This window comes from Vulpes lagopus, chromosome 7 (genome assembly GCF_018345385.1).
Source record: "Vulpes lagopus strain Blue_001 chromosome 7, ASM1834538v1, whole genome shotgun sequence".
Lineage (NCBI taxonomy): Eukaryota > Metazoa > Chordata > Mammalia > Carnivora > Canidae > Vulpes > Vulpes lagopus.
Window position 1 is genome coordinate 87,329,867 of NC_054830.1, and position 14,917 is coordinate 87,344,783.

Below are 14,917 nucleotides of genomic sequence, written 5' to 3' on the forward strand. Positions count from 1 at the left end.
ATCAAAGAACGAAGAGAGTCAGCCTAGAAAGTATGTGCTGGACCACAAATGTCCAGCAATGGATCTAGAATATGATCCCTTGCTCAATTATTCTGCAGGGCTGCTTGGGGCATCGAAAGCAGGGCAAGATAAGACTGATACACAACACCTCTGCACCTGGAAAAAATCTGTGGGTGAAAATTGCCACAAGCCCCAGGAGAGCCAAAGACCTTATGTTTCACCAATAAAAATTATGATAAATCTTCAAGAATCTGATGAAGATGACCTTGTAATGGATGTACCTCCAATCATGCCTATTGCTAAGAAATCTAAACCATTGAGAGGCTTCAAATATCAGAATATAGACGAAAGGATACATATAATGTCGTCAGAGGAGAGAAATCTTCAAATAAGTGGCACCGAAGAGGAAAAAGTAGATAAAACCCAACCAACCACACTGATAGATGATGATGCTAACAAATCAGAACCACCAAAATTGCTCATGCAAAACTCCCTGGTTAAAAAAAGTAACATAAACTTGTATGGTGTTAAAAACCACATGTCTGAGATGGGAAGCTTTGGCGGTGAGAGAAACTATGTCTGTATTTCAGAAGAAAGTATATCTTGTGCACCTCTCAGTGACAGAGAAATACGGAACAGAATCCATGATGATAATTACCCACAGAGTAAAAAATACATAAAAACAATTTATGATTCTCAGAATGAAGAAAGTGAATGTCGTTACTCAAGCCAGCCCCAAATCTCTTCCCCGGATGAGCATGCAGAAGACAAAGTGCTGAGAGAACAAGATGATAGTCAAGACTTCACTACTTTTGACCACAAGTTAGTTGAATTTGATTTTGATAAGGAACATACTGAAGAGGACACTCCCTCTGATTATGATGATACGATGAAGGAATGTCTTCAGATTTTCACGGAGTTCACAGAAAGTGAAGCTTGTAGAGAGACTACTAAACAGGTCAGTCCAGTTTTTTTTTTTTAATCTTTTTCCTAAATTTAAAGGAGTTTCCCTTAAGTGTGTACTTTATTCTAAACTCTATGGAAATATGAATTCTATAATGTGTATATAATACATACTGATTCTTGTGATCAGTAATATATTGGAACGACAAGGCAAAAGCCTTGATAACTGGCCAGCTATAGTGTCTCATAGACTTGACAGATTCCAGAGGCCGTGGTAGTACATACAGCAGCTTACAGTTGATTTCCCAACTTAGAGAAATCTTCTATAGTAGTGTATGCATGTCAAATTCAAATTATTTTTTGTGAATTATTTCTTAATAAGTCGCCCAGTATTTGTTAGCTTGGATTCCTGTGGCTTTTCAGGAATCGTTCTAGATTTGCCTTTACTCTGCTAAAATTGGATAATTCTTATCTTTTTCCCACTAGGCTTCAGGAAAGCAAATGGAATTAGAGATGTTGTATTGTCAAAACACTTCTGGACCAAAAAAGAGAATTGCACATATTGCCAAGTTTGATGTGAGTTATTTAGTTCCTCACTTGCAGAGCACATGATTTTACAAAGTGCATGCCTTGTCATTCTGAGCTTTAAGTATGTTCCAGTACTTGCTGTCTTGTTATCCATCTGGGGGCACAAGTGGACACTCAGTAAGTGGATTCCTCCTTGTAAGCATTTTCTGCATCCTTCATTTCATCCCCCCCTCCCCATCATCTAACATTTTGATTAAAAGCAGGTAAGTTGTTATTGCATAGCTTTTTAACTATAGATTTCTATGGTCAGTCCTCATTATTTGGGACGCCTGGGTGGCCCAGCAGTTGAGTGCCTCCCTTCAGCCCAGGGCATGATCCTGGAGTCCCGGGATTGAGTCCCACATCGGGCTCCCTGCATGGAGCCTGCTTTGCTCTCTCTGCCTGTATCTCTGCCTATCTCTCTCTCTCTGTCTCTCATGAATGAATAAATAAAATCTTTAAAAAAAAAAAAAAACCTCATTATTTTCAGATTCTGTATTTACGAATTCACCTATTCACTGAAAGTCATTTGTAACCTTAAAATAAGGACTCGTTTTTGTGGTCCTTTGTCAGCCTGCATAATGACAATAAAAAAAAAAAAAAGTAAATGCCTCACACACACCTTCCCAGCTAAGATTGAACACAGCAATATTGCCTTCTTTTTTCAGCTCTCATTCTGTTAACATTCGCCCTTTTCTCAATCTACTGAGTGCCATGTTCTTTGAATGTTTGTGGTATTGGTAATTTTGCTGATTAAAATGGCCAAGTATAGGGTTGTCTAGTGTTTCTGAGAGCAAGAAGCCTGTGATGTGCCTCACAGAGATGTCTTAGATAAGCTTTGTATAGGCATGAGATACAGTGCTGTTGACCACAAGTTCACTGTTCACGAGTCAGCAATATATACTAAGAGTCTTCAAACAGAAACACACATAAAACAAGGTTAAGTTATTGATTGGTTAACAGAAATGTGACCAGAGACTCACCTGAACCGAACTCTATGTTTGCCCCAGGAGCAACGGTTCAATACTCACTGATGTTTGTTTGTGGGACCCTATAGAACATTAAGTACTGTGAATAAGGGGAATGGGCTATAGATTTCCAAAGTCCTTTAAACTTCTTGTAACATTGTATATGCTGAAGTTCCTTTATGGCATGTAAAGAAGCTAAATAGGCACTGCTGTGAGTAGTATTCCTCTACCACTTTTGTGTTAAAAAGTGCCATTTAACAAACTTCATTTCTCAGCTCTATTCTGTGTTATTTGTACTTAGTATACATTGACAGCAGAATCTTCTGCATATATAAAAAACGTTTATGCTTCCAAGTCCCAAAAGAGAACTTGGGTTCTGTTTCTTCGCACAATAGTTCGACATCCTTGGGCAAGTTATTTAATTTCTCTGAGCCTCATTTTCTTTATCTGTGAAATGAAGATATTGAGTATCTATCCAAGGGTCAGATATATAGGTATTTAATAAAGTAGTTTCTTTCTCCTTAGGAAAAAAATTATGGAAGCTAACATTATCTCCCTTTAATTTTTTCTCCCTTAAAATAAAGTCTCACAAATGGAAGTAACAGGACAAAGGAAGATAGAGTTTTAACACTGTAAAAGTATGTTGCCAAATTGCCTTCCAGAAGGGTTGTAGCAGTGTACAGCTCTATATAGTATTTCAGGGTTCCCTTTCCACAAACCTTTACCAAAAATGGGTATTAAATTTCTTTAAAAACCTGTCCATCTGGGTGAAATTTTATTTTCTTATTTTCTGTGACATTTATTTTGCTATTAATCAAGCTGAACATCCTTTCTGGTGTTCCATTCTCTTTTTATACTGAATGTTGCTGTAGAGAAGTCTGATGTTAGCCTGCTGTTTCTCCCTGAATGTGTCACCTGATACTTCTGCGGGGTTACCTAAAGCATTCTTTCCTTGACTTCAAATTCCAGTAAGGTTGGTAGGATATGTCTTACTGTTAGCTGTTTTGTTAACATTATTACCTGCATACGAAGTTGTGTTATTTTCATATAAGAAATAACGTTTTCTCTTATTTCAAGGAAATTTTCTTATATGCTTTAAAGATTCCATTTTTTTTCTCAGATTATTTCTGAGAATACTCCATTTATGTGTGTATTGTATTACATGGGGTATTATTAATGTAGTCAATTCCAAAAGCCTCTGTGCAAAGAGAAAAAGTGAAATGATCTGTCTTCTCACATTTTTAAATCATTTTGTATTTTCTGTGATGCTTTGTAGGTTCCAACCAGTAAGGAGATCATTAGCCCATTCAGGGAGCCAGTTGCACCACTAATTAGTCATCCTGGAATCCCTCAGGCCCAGCAACAGGCAGTGCAGATAATGGCTGACATCAGGAGTGAGCAGGCTTTTCTTGCTGCCCGGTCAGAACAAAACAAAACCATATTTGCATATCCGATCTCTCAGGCCCAAAGGAAAGCCTCAGGAGGTATGAGAAAATCATTTAGTTAAGAAATGGAATTTTACCTTATTTTAAAGAACCTTTCCTATGAAGTCCACATATTACCAATTACAGTTAAGTTGTTCACATGGAGCTTTATGTGAAACAATAAGGTTAGCATGATATTTAAATCATTTATGCTGTTTATCCTTAAATGCTAAGCCATAAGAGGTAATATTTTGCAGTATTTCTACGTGGAATGAATAGCCTTATAAATTGTCTAAATTTGTTCTTCTAGTTTATATTGGGATTAGCTATTGGGATTTTTTTCATGTTTACATTTTGTTTCCAGAAAAAATATAGACTCTATAAAGGAAGTATTATAAAACCTTGAATTGGTAACTAAATAAACTCTAATCATCTGAGGGTAAGATCACTAAAACTTACCTTTTTTTTTTCTTGTTCTTTAAAACTTCTTAGAAAATTTGCTTATATCAAGTGACCTGCATGTGGATGTTGTTCTATCAAGGGAAAAGCCAACTGCAAAGCTAAGCAGATCACACATTCCTGTGAAAAGTATTGCTTCTATTCCTATAAAGGTATTATAAACTAAGTCTGAAGACTAGAGTTTTATTTCTGATAACCAACTTTCCTACTTTCCTGTCTATATATAGAGTCCCTGAGAGAGTGCTTATATTCTTTTTTTTTTTTTTTCTGGAGATCCTGCCTTCAGATAAATGTCAGACACCAGAGAGAAGTTTCCACTTTTCTTGGTTACTGTTAGATACAGTTATTTTCATTTTATGAAAATGATGAAATTTATGTCTGAAAGTCACATTCAGCTATTTTATTTATCCTGTCCATGGAAATACTAGGCATATTCTTAGACCTAAAACCTCTGTGGCTAGGATTAATTTAAGACTGCTCAATTTTTTTCAAAGGAAAATTTCACATTGGAATATACCTTTCAAGAGACATCCTGTAAGGCTTGTGTATGTGTACGAGAGAGAGAGAGAGAGAGAGAGAGAATGCAAGCAGGCAGGCAGGCAGACCTTTAGTAAATAATGCTATCAGTGATGTAATATAGCCTTCCCCCTTTAGTTAATTTTCTATTTGTGGCAGTGACTTTTTTTTCCCTGTTTACTAAGTATTCTTCAGCAGAAAACCACTTGTCAATTTTAAGGCTTTCTCCTTCCCTAAAATGCCTCTGAGCTACAACCCAACAACGCAGGAAAGTGTAATATTGGCTTTTTCCCCCCAAAAAGGAGGCAGATTAACTGATTTTAGAGTTCTCATAGTCTTCATACATTCTTCAAGAGGCATGCTAAAATTGTTTATACCTGGGATCATTTAACTGAGGATTCACACATTCTTCATAAATCTTATTTAAGTCTGAGCATTTTTCTTTGTGAAATGGTAACTGACATTGGGACATGCATTTGTTTTAAGAATGGGTAAGGGGCAGACTTTCCTATATGCTGGGCAGAGGAGCACATCAGAGCTCTGCGATTGCAGATGTGGGGAGTAGAGAGAGGAGTTGAGTACTCAGGTCAGCTCCAGTGGGGTACACGGAGATAACAGCACAGACCCAGCAGTGTCACAGTAAACTTTTGTGAGTGTAGGCCCTTTTATGCCTCATACTATTCTATTTTTAAGAAATTTAAAATTGGACATTATTTTTGAATTTTATTACTGTAGAACTTACCTGAGAGTTTTACTTCTTTCATACACATAGTAGAAATGTTAAACAGAAACATGTGTTTTTCTTTTCTCTAATCAACAACTCTGTATTTAACAAGATGCCAAAATACAGGGTGGCTCATCGCAAGCGGGCTTTGGTCACACCAGAATCCTCTTCCAAAGTCCCTGAGGAAGTGAGACAACACTATGTCAACCTCTTTGTTGAGAAGTATTTGAGAGTTTATAAAACAGAGGATGAGGCTCTTCACAAGGTCAGTACAGAATAATACAGTATATCTGGAGACCCACACATACTTCACAGCTTTTGTGTTGAATAAAAAAAAACTTATGGGGTACAATTAGCAAACAACTTCATTCATTTTCTCTTCACTTCTTTTTTGAAACTAGGCCGTGGGACCAGTTCCTGGAGGACTTGCCTGGTCTTCTTAAGTTGTCAAGAGTATCCTGGCTGCTCTAGTGACAAAAACTGGCCCAGTCCCATGATTTTCTTATCAAGGCCAGTGGTATATTAATCTGAGTATTGTCTCCCCTCCTTTTTTGGGGCGTATACTGTCTAGTGAGCCATAGTCTCCACTACTCCCTACTACATACACCTATTTACTCTCATTTATGGTCCAGGCCTGGTCTCTTGGAGGTACTTGTGTTTGGAAATCCTACTCTAAACCTTTTTTTCAAAACCTTTCAAATCAATAGCAGTTGCTATGGCTCTCATCCCCATCTGTATCTTCAAGAACCTTTGTGGGCTGTGTGAGTAATAAGGAGTCGGGGAACTATGACTCCCTACATGGAATAAGTGCTCTAAGAGAGAGAGAGACACTACTTAGTTCCATATGATTATTGCAATTCACGTCCAATATTTACAGAATTCTAATCATTCAAGCATTTTTCTGTTAAAATCTCTAATTACTGTTACACAAACATATAAACATATCTGAGCACTAGAGTTGGACTTAGTAGTGCCACCATTTCTCTGATTGAGGTTAATTCCCATTGCTCTGGGAGTGAATGCAACAAGAGCCAGGTTTCACTTCGCTTATGAGGAAGACCTTTATAACTGATATGCTGCCCATACCGTTGCTGCTTCAAAAAGAGGTGAGCTACCAGGTGCTAGAAATATTTGGGATGTAAGTGAAGTTGTCATCTTAACAGATTCTTTTATCAAGAGTGAGGAGGAACTCGGGGATTCTTTTTAGCAGCTCTATTGAGCTATGCTTCACATGCTACATTAATTCACCCATTTAATGTGTACATACTAGCAACTTAGTATACTCAAGTCCCCCACTTGTACAACCATTACAATCAATTTTAAAACATTTCCATCACCCCAGAAAGATCCCCTGTACCATTTAGGTGTCATACCGCTAGCCCTCCGTATCTCCTAGCCGTATTCAACCACTCATTTACTTTCTCTACAATTTGCTATTCTGGTCATTTCTAGAAAAATGAATCCTATAATATGGGGTTCTGTTGTGACCAGCTTAATGTTTTCACTTAGCATACTATTTTCAAGGGTCATCCATTTCGTAGCATGTTATCATTACTTCATTTCTTCTTGCTGAATAATGTTTTATGGATATATCCATCCATTTATCAAGTTGATGGACATTTGAGTAATAGCCACTTATTGGCTATTAATGAACATTTGTACATAAATGGATATTGTAAGACTGTAGAGGTTTAAGAGATCTTTATATATTCTGGATACAAGCTTCTTAGCAGATTGACCATTTGCAAATCTTTTTTTCTTTGGGTTGTATTCTCACTTTTTGATGATATTCTTTGCAGTACAAAAAGTTCTTCATTTTGATGTATTCCAATTCATCTGTTTTTCTTTGTTGCTTGTGCATTTGGTATCATATCTAAGAAACCAAGATAACAAAGATTCATTCCTATTTTATTTTTTTCTTTGAGTTTTACAAGTTTTAGTTAATACATTTAGGTATATGATCCATTTTTTACATGATTTTTGCACAAGGATGTCCAGTTGTCATAGCATCAGTTGTTGAAAAGACTGTTCTTTCACCATTTATTTTCCTTGTCAACTTTGTCAAAAATCATTTGATCACTAATATTAAATATAAAGGACCATGAATTCTTGACTCTGATTCTGTTTCACTGATCATATTTCTACCTTGTGCTTAATTACTTAAGCACAATCTTAATTACTGTAGTTTTGTGTAGCAATTGTTAAAGTTGGAACTGTGACTCCTATAAGTTTGCTAAATTTTTCAAATTATTTTGGTTCCTGGCATTTACATATAACTTTTAGGTGCAGCTAATATCTTCTATGAAAATACTGAGTCACAATTTTAATAGAGATTGCTTGGAATCTAGGGATCAATTTGTAGTAGATTATCATATAACAATATTAAAAATTGTGAACAATGAACATGGAATGTCTTCCCATTTATCCCCTTTTAATTCAACAGGTCTTATAGTTTTTAGAGTACAATTCTTGAAATTCTTTGTTAAATTTATTCTTAGGTGTTATGATCTTTTTAGTACTAAAAATGGAATTATTTTTTAATTTTATTTTCAGATTGTTCATAGCTGGTGTATAAAAATACAATTGATAATTTTATCTTGAATCTTGAAACCTTGCAGTACCTGTTTATTCTACTAGTTTTTAGTGAATTCCTTGAGATTTTCTTTAACCAAGATGATATCATCTGCAAATAAAGGTAGTCTTACTTCTTCCTTTCCAATCTGGGTACATTTTATATCATTTTCTTGCCTAATTTCCCTAGCACAAACTTCCAGTAGAATATTAAGTAGAGAGGGTGGGGGGGGCATCCTTGTCTTATTCCTTTCCATAAAGGAACAAGTCATTCTTCATTAAATACAGTGGTAATTGTGGATTGTTTTGTTTTTTGCATGTCCTTTATCAGGTTGAAGAACTTCCCTTCTATTCCTAGGTTAAGTGGCTTATTGTGTTGGATTTTCTTAAAGACTTTTTTCCATATCTCTTGAGATGAATACAGGGCAAAAACTCTATGACAATTAATGTAGTATATTACATGGTTGTGGGTTGGGTTTTTTTTGGTTGTGTGTGTGGGTGGTATTTTTGTTTTTATCTTTAATGCATTTCTTGTATAAACCCCCTTGGTTATGGTGTATAACCCTGTGCACTAGATTCGATATACTAGAATTTTATTGAGGATTTTTGTGTCATTATTAATCAGGTCTACAGACATCAGTCTGTAACTTTCTTATTAAAATACTACTGTTGTTTTAATTGTGATAAAATATGCATGACATAAAATTTCCCATTTTAATCACTTTAGGTGCACAATTTAGTGGTATTCGATATACTCACAGTGTTGTTTAACCAATACTACTATTTCCAGAGCTCTTTCTTCATCCCAAACAAACTTTGTATCTATTAAAGAGTAACTTGTCATTCTTCTCTCCCTTAAACTCCAGGCAGCCTCTGTTTGACTTTCTGTCTCAGTGAATTTGCTTACTCTAGGTACCCCATCTGAGTGGACTCATGTGATATTTGTCCTTTTGTGTCTGGCTTTGTTGACTTAGTATAATGTTTTCAAAGTTCATTCATGTTGTAGCACATATCAGAATTTCATTCTTTTTGAAAGCTGAATATTTTATAATGTGATACCACATTTCTTTATTTCTCTGGTGATAAACATTGTATTTGTTTGTGGTAACTTTGTTTTTGCGTTTCAGGGTTATAATAGAACGAGATGGAAAGAGTTCTGTCTTTTACTTTTTGGAGGATTTTATGAATGGTTTCTATTCCTTTTTTAAAAAACATCTTTAAATATTGGAGAATTCATCAGTGAGGTCTGGGCTTGTGGGAATTTCTTTTTAATTACTAATTCATCTCAAGTCAACTTGAGTCAATTTCAGGAGGTTTTATTTTTGTAGAATTTCCCATTTCATCTAAATTTTCTAATATGTTAGTACATGGTATTCTATACATATAGTGTTTGTAGTGTTCCTTTAGAATTATTTTTGTTTTTGTCAGTTCTATAGTGATGCCTCCTCTTTATTTATTGATTTCAGTAATTTGAGTCTCTTTCTTTTTTCTTGATCACCCTTGCCAAAGTTTTGTCAATTTTTTTGATCTTTTTAAAGAACCAACTTTTAGTTTTGTTAGTTATCCTATCTTAGGAAATTCTTTATTTCATTTATTTCCACTCTTTACTATTTCCTTCCTACTATTTCTTTGGGTTCAGTTTGTTATTAAAATTATAGTTTAAGATGGAAGGCAAGGTTATTTATTTGAGATCTTTTTAATAAAGCCATTTGCAGTAGCAGTTATTCTCTAATCACTGATTTAGCTGTATCTCAAAAGGTCTGATACATTGTTTCTATTTATATGCATCTCAATTTTTAAATCTCCCTTTTGATTTTTTTTATTGCTCCATTGTGTAATTTAAGTTCCACATATTTGTGAATTTCCCAAATTTCCCATTATTGGCTTGTAATATGATACTATTGTGGTCAGAGAACATACTTTGTATGATATAAATCCTTTTAAATTTATTGAGAATTGGGACACCTGGGTGATTCAGCATTTGAGCATCTGCCTTCTGCTCAGGGTGTGATCCTGGGTCGGGGGATAGAGTCCCGTATCGGGCTCCCTGCAAGGAGCCTACTTCTCCCTCTTCCTATGCCTTTGCCTCTCATGAATAAATAAATAAAATCTTAAAAAATAAATTTATTGAGGATTATTTTATGGCCTAACACAAGATCTGTTTTGGGAAATGTCCCATGTGTGCTTGAGAAGCTTATATATTCTGCTGTTAATGCGTGGAGTATTCTATAGATGTGTACTAGGTATAGTTGATTCATAGTGTTGTTGAAATGCTCTATTTTCTTCACCATATGACATGTTTCCATGATTGAGTATTGAGGTCTCCTTGACCCTGGCTGAAAGAGAACTTTCTATTTTAAGTATACATAATTCAACAGTGTGTACTTAACCCAATTTGGTGGCCAGTTCTTAAGCTTTTTTTTGCCTTTTCCAACTTGGCATTGTGAACCACCATTGTTTGGACCCAGGACATTGCCTCCCCAGTGGCAGTGGATCTCATCATATATGTCATTGTAATTGGTTCTGATGGCTTCCACCAGCTTAGCCAGAGCTCCTTTGTCTTTCAAGTTAATTTGTGTGAAGGTGACAGTGCAGGTCTTCCTGTGGACCACATGCCCTAGCTTGGCTTCCCCTTGTTAATGCAGTAGGGAACCCCCATCGTACAACACAGAACAGACAGGAAGACCCCAAGCTCAATAGGATCCACATCGTGTACAATCACTACCAGCTGAGCCTTCTTGTTTTCCACTGTGGTGGTGACGGTATTAACCCCAGCTCAAAGAGCAGGAGGCCTCTTAGTGGGGACATCCCCTTTTCTGGAAGCTTTCTCCTCAGCCTGCTTCTTCTCTTGCTTTGTTTCTGGTCTATGGGCCAGCTTAAGCCGATGAGTAGCTATTTGGTGGTCCAAGGCCTGGGTGAACTGATTAATCACAGGAGACACTTTTAAACATGTATACAGAGTAGCCCTTTGCTGCTGCAGCTAGATATAGCAGGGCCATTTGACAAAGCTGGCGAGGTCCCTTTTGGGCTGGATATCTTATCCAAGGCCAAAAATCTTGGGCCTTTTCTGAAACTGACCAGCTTCTTGGCCTTCTGCTGCTTTGCAATAGCAGGGGCCAGGGCCACCTTCTTCCCCTTAACCTTATTTCCTTTTGGCATCTTGGATAGCTAGAGAAGAGAGAAACTTGAGGTCTTCATTCTTAATGTTGAATTGTTATTTCTTACTTGAGTTCTGTCAGCTTTTGCCTTTTCTATTTTGGTGCTCTGTTATTAGAGGCATATTTGTTTATAATTATTCTGTCTCTCTGATGGAACATGTTATCACGTCTTTGTCTCTAGTAACAACTTTTGTTTTAAAATCTACATTGTCTCAAAAACAGTAAGATACCTAGGAATAAACCTAACTAAAGAAGTAAATGATCTGTATGCTGAAAACTGTAGAACACTTATGAAAGAAATTGAAGAGGATACAAAGAAATGGAAAAGCATTCTATTCTTGTGGATTGGAAGAACAAACATTGTTAAAATGTCTATACTACCCAAAGTAATCCACACACATAAGCAATTACTATCAAAATACAAACAGCATTTTTCACAGAGCTAGAACACACAGTCCTAAAATGTGTATGGAACCACAAATGACCCCGAATAGCCAAAGCAATTCTGAAAAAGAAAAAACAATGGAGGCATTACAATTCTGGATTTTAAGCTATATTACAAAGCTGTGGTCATCAAGGCACTATGGTGCTGGCACAAAAACAGGTACAAAGATGAATGGAACAAAATAGAGAACCCAGAAATGGACCCACTACTATATGGTCAAATAATCTTCAACAAAGTAGGAAAGAAAATCCAATGGAAAAAGATCAGCTCTTCAATAAGTAATTTTGGGAAAACTGGACAGCAACATGCTGAAGAATAAAACTAGACCACTTTTTTTATACCATACACAAAAGTAAATTCAAAATAGATGAAAGGCCTAAATGTGAGACAGGAAACCATCAGAATCCAAAGAGGCAGAAACCTCTTTGACCTTGGCCATAGCAACTTCTCACTAGATATGTATCATAAGGCAAGGGACACAAAAGCAAAAATGAACTATTGGGACTTCAGATAAAAAGCTTTTGCACAGCAAAGGAAACAGTCAACAAAACTAAGAGGCAGCCTGCAGAATAGAAGAAGATATTTGCAAATTACCTATCTGATAAAGGAATAGAATCCAAAAATCTATAAAGAACTTATCAAACTCAACACCCCCAAAAACTAAGTAATTCAGTTAAGAAATGGGCAGAAGACACGAACAGATGTTTTTCCAAAGAAGTCATACATATGGCCAACAAACACATGAAATATTGCTCTATCACGGCATCAGGGAAATACAAATAAAAAACAATGAGATACTACCTCACACCTATCAGAATGGCTAAAGTTAACAACACAAGAAACATCAGGTGTTGGTGAGGATGTGGAGAAGGGGGAACACTCTTGGACTGTTGGCAGGAATGCGAATTGGTGCAGCTACTCTGGAGAACCATATAGAGACTCCTCAAAAAGGTAAAAATAGAACTACCCTACAATCCAGCAATTGAACTATTAGTTATTTACCCAAAGAATACAAAAATACAGATTTGAAGGAGTACATGTACTCTGATGTTTATAGTAGCATTATCAACAATAGCCAAATTATGGAGAGGATCCAAAAGTCCATCAACTGATGTATGGATAAAGAAGATGTGTTTTATATGTATATATACACAATGGACTATTATTACTTAGCCATCAGAAAAAATGAAATCTTGCCATTTGCTATGATGTGGGTGGGACTAGAGAGTATTATGTTAAGTGAAATAAATCAGAGAAAGACAAATACCATATGATCTTACTCGTGGAATTTAAGAAGAAAAACAGATGAACATATAGGAAGGGGGAAAGAAGAAAAAAGAGAAAGAGAAGCAAACCATGAGACTCTTAATGATAGAGAACAAACTGAGGGTTGATGGAGGGAGGGGGGTGGGGGGTGGGTTAAATGGGTGATGGGTATTAAGGAGGGCACTTGTTATGGTGAGCACTGGGTGTTGTATGTAAGTGATGAATCACTGAATTCTACGCCAGAAACCAGTATTGCACTATATATTCACTAATACTTTTAAATTAAAAATTTTTTTTAATCTGTTTTGTCTGATATTAGTATAGCCATTCCAAATATGTTTTGCTATTTACAAAGTACTTCTTTTTTCTTTTATTTTCAGCCTGTTTGGTTTTTAAATCTAGTGTCTATCTTGGGGTGCCTGGGTGGCTCAGTTGGTAAAGCATACAACTCTTGATCTCAGGGTCATAAGTTTGACCCCATGTTGGGTGACACTTAGACACTTTAGATCTTTCTTTTTTCATCTTCTAGGCAGCATACAATTAAGTATATTTTCCCCAATTTTCTAATCTTGGCTTTTGATTGGAGTACTTAATCAGTTTACATTTATTAACTAATGACCCAACAGGAGGATTTACATCATCTATTTGGCTGTTTTCTATGTCTTGTGTCTTTTTATTTTCTCTATAATTAGTGCTTTTTTGTGTGTTAAGTAGATATTTTCTAGTGTAACATTTAAATGCCCTGGCATTTCTTTGGCTATATTTTTTAAGTTATTGTCTTAGTTTTGCCCTGAGGATTATAGTTACCATACTAAATTATAACAATCTAGTTCAGATTAAAACCTTGATTTCAATAGTATACAAAAATTTTGTCCCCATATGTTTCCTACCCGCTCCTTTACACTATTATTATCATACATTTTACAAGCCTATCAGCACAATTTTATAATTATTCTATGCTATTGTTAAAATAGAAAAGGATTATAAACAAACACATTTATTCTCTTTTATATTTTCCTATGAATTTATATTTGCCAATATTCTTTATTTCTCATGTGGATTCAAATAACCATCTAGTGGATACCTGGGTGGCTCAGTCAGTTAAGTGTCTGCCTTCAGCTCAGGTCATGATCCTGGAATTCCAGGATTGAGTCCTTCATTGGGCTCCCCATTCAGCGGGGAGTCTGCTTCTCTCTCTGACTCTCTGCCCTTTTATGCTCTCTCTCCCTGAAAATCTTTTAAAAAATGAAAACAAAAAGCAAAACTCCCAAACCACCAAATAACCATCTAGTATACCTGTTGTTGAGCCCTGATTTTTTTACACTTTTACACTTTTTACAATTTTTACACTTTTTAATCCAGAACTTCTAAAAAATTTATTTTTTGAGTTTTTCTTTACTCAAGTTCCCTATGTGTTAAGACACCATTTTCTTTCATTCTTTAAACATGGTTACCTTAAGTTTTTTAGACATACTTACAAAATCTGCCTACTACCTACTAAGTCCAAAACCTGGACTTTCTCAGGGATGTTTTCTCTTGGCTGTTTTTTTTTTTTCCTTTATGAGATACACTTTTTTGTTTTGTTACATGAGTCATAATTTTTTTTTTTGTTGAAGAGCATTTGGTTAAATAGTATATTGTGATAAATCTGGTGTCAGATACATTTTGTTGTTGCTAGGTTTTGTTTTCCTTGTTGCTAATTACTTGTTTAGTGACAAACAAGTCCTGTTACTGGACTAATTCTGTAGATTTTGTATTCATTTCAGTATATGGCCACTAAGTTCTCTGGTAGCATTGTTTTTTAAGTTATTTTTTATTTTAAGGCTGACTTCAAAGGGGTCACCCTCTGTCAGCATAATTTACTGGTCAGCCAATGACTGGTTAGAAAATTTTCTTAAATGCCTTGTCTGTATGTC

At 35.7% G+C, this 14,917-nt stretch overlaps 1 pseudogene; it reads right to left on the reverse strand.

Moving 5' to 3' along the window:
* Positions 1 to 10,483: 10,483 nt before the first annotated feature.
* LOC121495204 lies at positions 10,484 to 11,291 on the reverse strand (annotated as a pseudogene).
* Positions 11,292 to 14,917: the final 3,626 nt, after the last annotated feature.